Below are 13,016 nucleotides of genomic sequence, written 5' to 3' on the forward strand. Positions count from 1 at the left end.
GCATCACTTGTGTTCCACCAATCTCACAAATTAACATACAGATTTACCCCATCCCAACTGATTTCCTCCTATTTGACCTCAGTCATCCATCACCCCCACAGTGCTGAGGTCATGGCAGGGATTAGATGAGCAGACAGAAAGTACTTTCTAATTGTGACTCCAAGATGAGCCTACGAGAGGAGGTGATGTAGTTAGCTCTGCACAAGGCTGGGGTCCTTCAAAGCTAAGGATCCTGCACTGTGAAAAGGCTCAGCGTGAGTGCCTGCCTTCCTTCCTTCCTTCCTTCCTTCCTTCCTTCCTTCCTTCCTTCCCCTCCTTCCCTGTTTGTTTTTTGTCCCTTTAAGAGATCCCTCTCTGTGTGTATAGGATCTTTTAGAGAATGAGGAAACCTCACAAATGAACCTATGTCAAATTGTGTTTTGTAGCTTGGGGTGGTGAAATTACGTCTTTTCCTCTGTTAAATGATGGTTCCTTTTTATTATTATTTTAAACCGGGCCAATTTGTCAACGAGTACTCATAATGCACTCCCCTGTGGTTTTACATATCATTGTTATCCTCTGGACTGTTGAGAATTGAGAACTGTTCCAGGGCAGCAATGGGTTAAAAAAAAAATAGAGGCTCCTACTCCCTGGACTCCCTAGTTCTCCAGATGGGTTCAGAATCTGTTGACTTCAATGGGCTCCCCTAAATGTTAAGGGATTCCTGTGGCAAGTTTTATAAATTAACAATCAAGAGAATAAAATCCAGTCAGAGGACTTCAATCCAGAATAATTGGATGACAGAAATAAAGAGCCCAAGTGTACTTTTGATAATTAAGGGGAGAGGCAGGTCGAGCAGTTTTAAGACCTCATGAATGACGACATTGTAAATCATGTGTAATTGGGACTGGTAGTGTAGCTCAGTTTGCAGAGCTTGGCTGCCACTCACTAAGTCCTGGGTTAGGTCCCCAGTACTGTCTAAACTGGGTAAAGTGGTGCACAGTGTTAATCCTAGCACTCAGGAGGTAGAAGGAGGAAGTCCAGAGTCATCTCAGCAACACAGTAAGTTTGAGGTCAGCCTGGGCTACATGATATCCTGTTTGAAACAAACAAACTTAAACAAACACAATGTTACCAGTGAGCACACAGTGCTAAAAGACTAGTTTGACAATATAGGGAAAGACACCCCTGTCACTAACTTTGACTGTGCATTCTGACCCTTGACCCACAGTCTTACAAAGCAGAGAAGATGCATGCATGCTAGAAACTTCATTTTCAATACTTACTTTTATTGCTTTCTCTTCTTGTCCAGCCAAGGAGAGAGGTAGGCTTTGTGCCTGAGTCGTCAGGATGCCCCACCTGGTCTAGAAATTTCAAAGAAGTGCCCTGGCAATTTCACAAACGTGGACAGTGGACAGTCTTACAGGGAAACACTTTGTTGTTTAGTTAGATCAATGAGCCCATTTTGGCATCTGTAGGGTTAAAGGTCACATTGGAACCCATAGGTTTTGGAATAGACAGTTGCTGCATTCAACCACTTGGACTCATTTTTGTTTTTCCCCCTTAGTAAATGCAAACAGAGACCTGATGGCTTTATTTTATTTTGTTATTATTCCTTTAAGCTTGCAGAGTACCTGGAGAGGAGCAGGCTGCTGCTGCCCACAGACAACCCTAAGCCTGACCCAGACTTGGGGGTCTCCATGTGTTTTTTCTTTCCCCTCTCTCTCCTCTCTTTTTTTCTATTATTTTGGCAGACTTTTTGGAATGTCTGGGAGCTAAGAGCTTTGCTTCATGGAGCAGAATTCTGAAGCAAGAAAAAGAGAAAGTTATAGACTAAACCACAGAAAAGTAAACAGTCTGCAGTTAAAATAACTCCGCTTTCATTGAAAACACCCCTCCATCACAATCGGACTTCTGTGTGCTAAGCTCAGTAAGACGGCATGTTAATAGCGCCCAATTAATAGATTATGTTGCGTAGCTTAAAAGTTGAAGGAGTTTTAATTACTATTTTTCAAATTAAAGGAGTGTGCTTATTCGCCTCCTTCCCTGGGGCGTGTGTGTTGGGGGGACGACTTAGCTTTCTTTCTGGCTGTTCGCTGAAATTCTTGGCCGTTAAAGTGAGTTGAGGGAGGGAGATGGGTAGTTTTCACTCTGTCGGGATGGGGAGAACATGCAGGCGGGCGCTGGGGGATCGGTTCCCAGAGACCTCGAAGAGACAGTGGTCTTGAAGGTTGTGACGCCCACGGGACAGGAGGACGGAGAAGGAGCATCTGGTAAGTGGGACTCTGGGACTTTGATGTCCGAATTCGTTTCTGACCTAGATATCTGAGGGGCGGTGGCCAGGCTCTGCTGTCACTAAGCTTCTGTCTGTCCCTCCCAGCATCCTTGCATCCTCCTCCCGGTACTGAATCCGGTTGCAGGTAGTTCCTTAAAGGTGGCCCTCAGCACCCACGTCTTTCCCTGGGTGGAACGTGGACAGACCTTTCAGTTAGCATGCAAGGCAGCCCCAAGGTTGTTTTAAACTTCTGCAGCCGCGCACTCGAACTTTTATGTTGTAACCAGACCGGGTAAAAATACAATACTACTTAAAAGCAGTCAGGACTTTTGAGGAGCCAGCACCTCCGTGGCGCCACCTCCTACCAGAGTCCCGCCGGTGGGTCCCCTTGCGTCCCCCCTCTTCTCTTTGCACAGCTTGGCTCCGGGAATTGCGGAATTGCGTCTGGGTTCCTTTGGGCTGGGCGGCCTCAGAGCTCCTAGCTCCCTCCGGGTGGGTGCTCCGGTGGGTGGTTGGTGCTCCTCCTTGTCTCCCCCTCCTCTCTGCATCCCCCTTCCTCCTCTTCCTCTTCCCACCACTCAGCTCTCTGACCCTGCCAGGGGCGCACCATCCGAGCCTGCCCCTGGACACTAGCCCCCTGGCGTTCACGGACACGAGTGCACAAGTCCCTCCGCGTAGAGGATTCCCATCCACAAGGGGATCGCACGCGCGCGCCCACACGCGCTTGCACCTGGTCCCCGCATCCCGCGCTCCCGCCCCGCCCCCGGCGCACTCCCGGCCGGGCCCCTGGCCGGCCCTGCTCAGCGATTGGCGGGAGCCTGAGCCTCCCCAGGCCCGCGCGGCACGATGAACTGAGCCAGTCAGCACCCCGCCAGGCAGTGTCGCCCGGCCCAGCATGTGCGTGGGTACACACTGGCGCGGACACGCGCGCGCACTCACGAGCTGGACAGGCCCTCCCCCGACTACAGCACTGACTCTGGGTAAGTCCTCCGTGTCCCGTGGTGGCAGGAGCCTTCGGCACCACAGTGGCCAAGAGGCTGTGGGCTTGTTGGTTCCAGCCACAGTGTTGGGGCAGGGGCTTGGCCACACGGGAGGGCAGCCTGTCAGTCACTGCTGGTGGTGGCTCTGGAGCTGACACTTGGGTGAGGGTGCCGCACTCCTTCAGCTCTGGGCCAGGTTAAAGCTATGATCATTCCATCATCTTCACCTCCACAGTTTATGCGTCCTGGTTGCCGCCTTCTTTGGAAAGTTGGGCATGTTTACAGATGTGGCTGTAGTTTGTTTGTTTTTTTTTGTTTTTTGTTTTTGTTTTTTAATCAGCGAGCCTTGTTGGTTTATTCTGAAATCCCAATTATCGCTTTTACTCAGTGGACAGATGCCTATGTTTTTGTTTTTGAGGATAAGGATTACATGCTATTATTAGGGGTTTAACAGCAGACTGAACTGCCAGAAAGACGCTAGATTTTAATGTGGATGTAAAGATAATTTCGTTTATTCTCAAGACCAGATTGTCATAGGAGCCAAGATTTCACTGCGTATGCGTCTGTAACTTTGAAGTGCGGGGAAACTCCCACGTGTTCCACACCCCCCCACCCCTTGGACTTGGCGACACACTAGGGCAGAGTTGAGCGACCACTGAAGTCTTTTCAAGCATCTTTCATTCTCTACAAAGAGTCGAGCCTCTGGACCAAAAGCTGTCACATTCCTAGCTCATAACCCTTGCTCTGCTGGTATTAGGTTCAGGAGCCCCGCTCTCCCAGGACTGTCAGGATACAGGCATTAAATAAAATCCCAGCCAAAGACTTGAAATAACTGGTGTCAAACAGTGAGTCACTCATATCGAAACAATAATTTTGTGGGACACAGGCTGTGCTGTATCAATTTTTGGCTAATATATAAAGTTTTAAAATTCTCAAGTAAGGCTTTATGCACTAAAGACACACCACAAACGCTTTTTGAGGTTTGGAAATTCCAGTCTGGTTTGTGTCCCTGACTTTAGAGAATTGTCTCGGAACTAGAAAGTGAGAGTTCTAAGTTTGGAGATATTTGTTAGTGAATATAAAATTCTAGTATCACTGAAAACACTAATCTTGTAGCTTTATGCTTAATGCTGTTTTGATATAAAAATTCCAGGTGGAATTATGACCCATTTCACATTTATCTGTTATTCGATCACAAGCTCTAGGTGACTTACCTGACTAAGTCACTAAGATTTTGAAAACCATCATTTGTCATCAGTTGCCTGGCACGAGAGAGCTGCGTGCACACTATGTATAAATGTCCTCCCCTCCCTTGCAGGCTTCGAGTGATATTAAATAAAAAAAAAAAGCCTTGTTGAGTTTTTCATCTTAAAAAATCAGATGTTTTATGAGTGGTAAAGATCCCAGGGGCGTAGCAGATTCGTAGCTAAGAAGTAAGTCGTCTCAGTAATCTGTCCAGAATAGTTTTAACTTAACCTGTTAAAGTCCTGCATGCTGTGTGTTTATTAAATATGCCTCACGATCAGAAGTGGACTTTTCCTTTTCTAAAAGTAATATTAGCTCTGATTTTTCTTACTAGCTTAGCAAAAAAAAAAAAAAATCAAACCAAAGGGAGCTTTATTTCAAGATACACAGGAGTTAATGTTTCAAAAACCCTTTCTTATTCCCCGGTGACAAAAGTTTGCAGGTTTGCACTGGTCATCGGAGCCTGGGTTGTGGGAAGACGTTGTCAGGTTGAATCAGTGTCAGGGTGCCTGATCTGTCACAGGGCTCCATTCAGGAGGTGTTGACAGAGGGACACCAACCTCTTGCTGGGGGGGGGGATTGAAGGATCTTAAACACAGAGACCCTGCTCTGTGACACTGAGCTCCCTGCTGTTAGGTGGGCTATCTTTCTGAGTGCAGGTATTTTGTTCTCTCTGAGATGCAGGGTTCCAGTGTAGCAGAACACTTGGGGTTATTGCTGATTTTCCCTACATGTGTAGACCTGTGGACCCTTGAAGAAGTGCCTTCAAGGCACAGTTACGCTCTTCACCTTGAATTTGGAGTGCTCAGGATCAGAATTCATAGGGAGACATAAGATAATGTGCTCATCATCTAAATAGATAGGTGACCTGGTGAGTGGCGTTTGGAGGTCTGTCGATGGGTGACTCATACAGAATGTACCAGCTTTGTTTCTTGTCAGCATTCCCAGCGCCTGTATTCATGGTCAGGCTGTTACTTGTTAACTATACAACATCCCTATTGGACTTCTCCAGTTGGTCATTTCAAGGCAGTTATTGTAGGTAACCAGAAAAGCCTGTCTACTTACTCTCATCTGAACTAGTTTTGCAAAAATACCCAGGGTGGGTTCCTCTCTTCAGCATTACCTTTTATCTTAGACATTTTAGTATCACAAATAGAGAGGACTCAATGCTTCGTGTTTGGGAATCTAGGGACCTTAGTGAAGGCAGGCAGGAGAGCTAAAATTACTTCCCTAAATTTAAGTGCGAGTAAAATGTAGACAACAGCAAGAAATTAAAGGGTGCGTCTAAAAATGGAGCTTTTGGTCTAAGTTTTGAGTTTGAACCAACTTTTAAGTTCTGCTGTTTTTGTATTGGCTGGTCATAGCCAGAAAGGCTCTGATTGTGTGCGGGAAACAATCATTTAATGCAGAAAGGACAAAGTATGCACCAAAGTGTGTACATGCATGCAGGAATACCAGTCTTGCTCAACAGGCCAATGCCAGTCTGCAAGTGTATGAGACAGGCTGTTTAGATGAAGTTATCTACCACTTAAAAATTCTGACCCGGAAGACATAGACACCAGCTTTGACCCCGGGCTAACTGTTAGCATGTTCAAAGGGTTTTTTTGTTTGTTTGTTTGTTTTTTATGTTTTTTTGTTTTTTGTTTTTTTTTAAATGTAGATCTGTAGTTGTTCCCTGTAAAATGTAACCTTTGTTTTTTGAGCTGGCTAACTGAAAACTTGATTTTCATGTTTGTTCTCATCTCAAATGTGATTCTGTAGGGCTAACGTATTTCTAGTAATTCTTCCTGCAAAACACACTCTAGAGGAAAAAAAATAAAAGCACCATTCCACTGCAGGGAAACATGATGGGCAGGGCAGATCCAGGATGACTTTTGAAAAATAAGGAACCCTCGTTTTCTTCATCGGCAAAGTTTCCCAAGTTCTTGCAGAAAGTGAAGAAGTTTTGTATGCAGGGAACGGAGTGGAGAAGTCTTATTTGGTGATGTCATTGCCTTGTTTTCAGTAAGTGATTCTTAGTGATTTGTGTAAGGATTAATTTTTCTCCCTGACACCAGTTGGAAATACTGGGCTATAGAATCCTGAGGCTCATGAATGGAATTACAGCTGCAAAGTGAAAGGTGGAGGGAGACACTGCAGAGTGCTGCTTTTTCCGGGTACCAGAAGGGAGGTCTGCATGGTTGCCTTTTGGGAACGTTCACTAGTGTGTGGTTGTAGCTGCATCTAGGGTGGGATTGGCTGGTTCTGAGTACCTTTCCAGGTTAGCCATGATAGACATTGCTGGCACTCTGCTTTTCTGGGTAATAAGAGAAACCTAAACTCCTAGTAAGTCTGGTACCTTCATGCTGCCTTCATATAATGGGAAAGTGATTCTGCATGACACAGAACAGTCTGTTGTGTCCCTCACAGTCTGACAACTAGAATTTCAAGAGTTATAGCCACTTTCTGTCTCCGAGGCCCAGTGGCTCTTTCCTGCTAATCCTCTGGCCAAAAGGGGGAAAAAAAAAGATTGTGGAGGAAATGGTGTTTTTCTGGCCCATCCCTTTCCTGGGTCTTCTGCAAGGCAGTGATCCTTCTTGGTGATGGTGTTTATTGAGTCTAAGAGCGGGGAGGGAGGGACCCTGGCTCCTCCTGGGACCTCCGGTATTGAGCAGAAGCTTCTCCTGGACAGGCAGGTTACAGAACTGCCTGAGGTTTGTCTGTCCTCCAGCCTTCTTGAGTTACCAGAACGGGGCAGCAGTTAAGTGCATCTGGGAAGAGGGAACCCAAGGTCAAATTCACCAGCTGAAGAATTGACCGCTTGTTGGTGTTGTCGTTGGACCTCAGAAAGCAAGTGACAGGACTTAGATGTGACAGGGCCTTTTAGGAACCCGAAGAAAACAAACAGAATTCTGCTGAATTAAGTCATTTCCTTAGTTTGTCAGAATCCTATATGGTTCTCCTCACAAAACTGCGTGAAACCTCGGCATCCCCCCAGCACTGCTGCAGGCAGAGCCAGGGTGACATCGCGGCAGATTCTGCAGCCATCGCACTGATTATAGGTTTATAAGGGATGGAGAAGCATGCTGCCTGCTGGCACCATGCTCCTGCCTTTAGCTGTGAGGGTGGAGGTGGGAAGTCTGAGTTCCTATGAAGCAGGGATTTTAGGAACAGAGGATTCTTCTAGAAACCCAGCTCTGTGTGTAACTGATATACAGAATCCTGCTAGAAGCTCCAGCCAATGAGGACAAAAGAAAGTGTAAAGAGGACCCAGTAGGAAGGTGGTGATGGTCACCATACTGCGTGGGGAGGGGAAGCCTGGACCCCCAGACTGAATGTAATTCATTGGTGGGACATTTGAAGAGGCAGACATGCAAAAGCCTAGATTCAAGCTGACTAAAGCCTGCACCAGTAAAAACGAGATGTTCTGAAACACAAACCACCCCCAGGATCTGAACAGACAACTATTAAGTTAAACATTTCAGAAAGCAGAGACTCCTCCTCTTACTGGGGAGTAAGCAAGGTAAAAACATTTTGTAAAGACTTCGGTGGCACCAGTGGAGGATGCTCTGGAAGCCTTCCTGCTTTGAACCCATCGTTAGCATCATAACCGCCCGACCGAGCCCTGTGAGCTTCCCACGGACGGACGAATCTGGGTCTGTAATACTCAGAGTTTAAGCCTGTCTTGTGCAAGGCTTACTGTTTCTGCAGCACACCCCACAGCAGCAAGATGATGGAATAAGCAAAGGTGGAGAAAAGCACCTCTCAGTCTGTTTGACTCTGGCAATAGGGCTTACTTCACTGCGGGGTTTTTAAATAGGAATAATGACAATTGAGACCGAATCCAAGTAGCTTTCCAAAAAAAGTGTATGCTACATCAGCATATGAGCAGTATTTACCTTAATCTACGAGACCCACCCAAACCCAAGCTTTCAATACAGAGAGATATTTATGGGTTATGTATTGCAGCTGGAGTGGTAACAATTCTAAAGTTATAATATCTTGTGATGAAACCTAGCTTTTTTTTTCCAGTTTGCTAAGACTTGCAAATACAGGTGGTCAGGCAGAATGACTCTAAATGGTGCTTTCCTCTTAGTGCCCTACAAATAAACAGCAGATCTAGAGGTAACAGCAATAAAATCCTTCCCTATGACCCAGCCGGGTCACATTAGGATGAATGTGTGGCATGCATTTAGCATCATTATTTTCTTTCTCACAAAAATTAAGCATGAAATCATGTTAAATTTTCTTCATTAATTTTAAGTGACTTGGAAACGTATTTTACGTTTATTGGTCTCCTATTAAATTCAAGCACTGTCCTAAAGGTCAAATGGGGAGCATGGATCAAACAAAAATCATTAAAGCATGGAACATATCTAGAGATTAGACAAACTGTTAAATATTCATAGGGAAGTGCTGGAACATTCCACAGCTAGCAGCCCATCTGTCCACCTGTCTGTCTGAATCCAGAAAGCTGTGGCATGCCTGTAACTTTCTCCTTTAATTAGTTGTATGAACAGCATGTAACCAAGACTATAGCTCACTTGGCTTCAGATATGTTTTGTTGAGGAGATTGCACTCGAGCTAGGAGACTCTCGGTGTGGACGTTAACACCCTGATGCACCACAGAATCCCGGGAACGCAGAGGAGATATAAATTGGGTTGTGACTGTTTAACACTCTTGACTGTGGATGTCATGTGACTGGCTGGTTTAGTCCTTGCTTTGACTCCCCCTTAGTGATGGACTTTAATCTGGAATTACAAGAACAAGCCCTTTCCTTCCTTATGTTGCTTTTGGTCAGGGTAGTTAACTACAGAAGTAAAACCAGAAAGGAGGGTGAATTTACATGCCGTAATTTCCAGAAGAGGGCCGTGCATATGTCACAGAATCTACAAAGGAGATAAATAGGGTGACTATGAATGGATGAGTGACAGCCTCCGAAGTGGCTAGTATTTCGTGGGTGCCAATGGGTTTCATTGATTATGTGGCTGAATCAGCCCGGTGCAAGGCTCTGGGTGGGTTGCTGTTGCTGGGTCAGCTTCTTACTGTAAGTCTTTTCTTCCCACTGGATTTAATCTATTTAGAATATTGTCTGTGTCTCTGGGTAGCCTTCATTTTCTGAGGCCTGTGTATGACCCCACTCTGAGTATCTAAGACTCTGTCAACCACTGTAATCTTATCTGCCTTTGCATTCTTCCTCATTGTTTCACTTTAGATTCAGCTTTATATATTTTGTATCTATTGTACTTTAGAGAACTTTGATAAATTGCATATGTCCTTGTACACCACTTTTTGGGGGCAAGCTAGCTTACAAATACAATAGTTCACATTCTAACTTGAGCCCTCTGGTCCTGGCCTTGGATGGTCTTGGGAGATGATCAGGCCATGGTGGTCTTGGGTCTGGACAGACACGCGTAGCAGGATAGTGGCCTGCAGAGGGCAGGGAGAGGCAGGCTCTGTGGGTGTTGGCTTGTGGATGGAGCCAAGGGGCTGGCGACACAAGGTAAGAAATGTCCAAGTGCCTCCTGGGTTTCGGAGGGACCAACCTAGACACCAATTTCAGTAACCCAAGAGTGGATTGAAAGAAGCAAATTTGTGGCAGAGAAGGGGAAGGAAGGGTGCTGTGGGAAATGGCAGGCGACGCCTCACCAGAGGGCACAGGTTACCCTCGCCATGCCCGTGCCATCCCCAGTTTTCAGAACAGCAGGGTATGCCTCGGGGGACTACTGCAGTTCAGTGGCAGTGGCAGGGGACTACAAGGGCCATCCTCGTACCTTTCCTTGTGGTGGGAGATCCTAGCCGTGCTGGGCAGGGGAGATGGGACTCTCGTCCTGTGTCATTTAAAGTGTTGTAGGGGTCAGATGTGAGGGAGTGGAACCCCCCAATACTAGCAACCCACTGTAATTCATGAGTTAGTTTGCAGGGTCTTGTCTTTTCTTTCCGTATGAGATCCAGTATGTGGGTCCCACCCACAGCAAATCCTGCCAGGAGCCTCACGGTAGCCTCACAGCCTTGGCTGCCATTTTGGACGTGGCATCTCTAGAATGTTCCCCTTAAGGTTAAGGTTAACCGTGAGCCACCTTAAAGCTCAACATAATCACCTTATCACCAACATAGAAATTTTGTAACATTGTGTCTTCACCAATAGCATCACCTGAAACGTAGCTATGGGACCAAGTTAGAGGGACAGGAAATTGATTCTATGGGAACACATTTGGCACAGGAAGCTGTGGCATGCCTGTAACTTTCTCTTCTTCTTTTTTAAACACAAATAGTGCTTTTTTAAAAAAAGATTTTATTTATTTTTATTATGTATACAACATTCTGCTTCCATGTACATCTGCACACCAGAAGAGGGCACCAGATCTTATAATGGATGGTTGTGAGCCACCATGTGGTTGCTGGGAATTGAACTCAGGACCTCTGGAAGAGCAGTCGGTGCTCCTAAGCACTGAGCCATCTCTCCAGCTCTGTAACTTTCTCTTCTAACTATGTTTGTGGATAGTATGTAACCAAGGCTGTAGCTTGGCTTCAAATATTTTTGCTGGGGAGATTGCACCCATGCCAGGATGCTTTAGACAGAGGGAGGGTCTTTGGGATACTGCATCTGCAGGTTCCCAGCTGGAAGGAGAATATATTGGTAATTTCCTATTGAGTCAGTTCATGCTATCATCATCATCATCATCATCATCATCATCATCATCATCATCATCAATTCTTATTAATTAGTCTCTGGTGCTGGGGATTGAACTTCATGCTTTCAAGGGGCCAAACAAAACACTTGCTTTCAGACTGAAATTTTATATCCCCTGTAACAAACGGTGTTGCCTCCATGGGGCTCATGCCCTGACAGCTCCATGGACATGAAATATTAGTGGGTATCCGCTATTCAAATACAACCCCAGCATCATGACACAGCTCTTATTTTGTATGTTTCCTGAGTATCATGCCATTCATCATTTGAAGATGCTGTTATAAAGTGCCGGTACCCCCTTGGATGAAAGGCTATCAGTGGACTGGACCACTTCGGAGTTCACTTTCTAGACACTGTGATCTCACCGTTGGTAAAGGCAAGTGCAAAGTGCCGGGGAAGTCCGGTTTTCCTTTTTTTTGTAAAACCAAAGTTCACAGGGCTGGATCTCACAGAATTGATTCAAGCTGCTCCTCTCTCCTCTGTGTGACTTGCCACTGGCTAGCTCAGCCTTTAAACTGTGCCTGTTTTAGAGTTGAGAGTCAAAGCTTCCTTTAGTTTTTATGCAAAGGCAAATCTTCACTAGCCAGTTTGTCCTGGGATAAGAAACCTGCTTTCAGCGCTGGTGCCTGGAGTGTAGCAGTTCTTAGCTGGGGCTCCCGGTAGGTGGGTGTTCCCGTTGTTGCCAGCGCATAGCCACGGGATTTCATTCTCTTGCCCTGGTTTATTATTCCCCGCAGGCGTGCACACCATAAAAGAACCATTAAAAAACTGTTAAGTAAAATATGCAAGGCTTCTCTCAACTCTAATCGCTGTATCAAATTTTATACCTCATTCAAGCAGTGGTTGGTGGCCAAACATTAATGGAGAAGACGATCTCTTGGATTTTTAAACAAAAGAACCCCCCAAACTCTAGGCTCTCTGTCAAGTCTCTTTCTGGCAGCGATGCTGCATTGCCAATCACTTAGAGGCAGACAGACACGCAGCGCCTTATTAGATGGATCGCTGACTTCTGTGCCTTCAAATGGAGGCACTGCCTGGACTCTCATAGCCCAGCCCCACCTCTCTGGGTGCATGTATGTATATATGTATGTGTATGTATGTATGTATGTATGTATGTATGTATGTATGTATGTGTATGTATGTGTATATACATGTGCTTATGAGATATCATCTGATTTGTGTTGGACTGACCTCAAACTTGCCATGTAGCCAAGGCTGGCCTTGTAGTCCTTATCCTCCTATCTCCACCCTTCACCTGCCAAGTGCTGGGATTACTGGGGTGCTCTGCCACACTCCAGTTATGGGGTGCTAGAGATGGAATGCAGGCCTTCATGTCAACACTTGGCCACTCAGTCGACATCCTGAGCTCCATTCTGTGTCATCACCATGTTACAATGGCTACTGGATGGGAAGCCTTTTAGAAGTAGCTGCTTTCTGTTCCCAGTCACACTGGAGGCAGACAGAGTGAGATGCTGGTGCAGCATCACTTTAAGTCATTTTCCCGTGGGAGGACAAGTTAATTTAAAATCCTAACAGTATCAAGGAGACCAGAGCACATCAGGACTTCTCAAATAAATGTCACTGGGCGACATTCAGTGAACATGTGTGAACAGGAAAGCATGTGAGGCGAGGGACCTAAACACGGTGAACATGAGACGGTGCTGATGGAAGCCATGTGCACATTCTGGAAAAAGCTTCTCATCCCAGCAGCCAGGGCCCCCACATTGTCCGTGCCCTCACGGGGAGGCGTTTGTGTACATTGCCTCTGTGTGTGGGCCGACGGTTTGCCACCTCATCAGGGAAGACCCTGGAACAAACTGCTTCATACAGATCACCAGCTCATGGGTGCTGTTCCCAGCTGAA

This window comes from Cricetulus griseus, chromosome 4 (genome assembly GCF_003668045.3).
Source record: "Cricetulus griseus strain 17A/GY chromosome 4, alternate assembly CriGri-PICRH-1.0, whole genome shotgun sequence".
NCBI classification, from domain to species: Eukaryota; Metazoa; Chordata; class Mammalia; order Rodentia; family Cricetidae; genus Cricetulus; species Cricetulus griseus.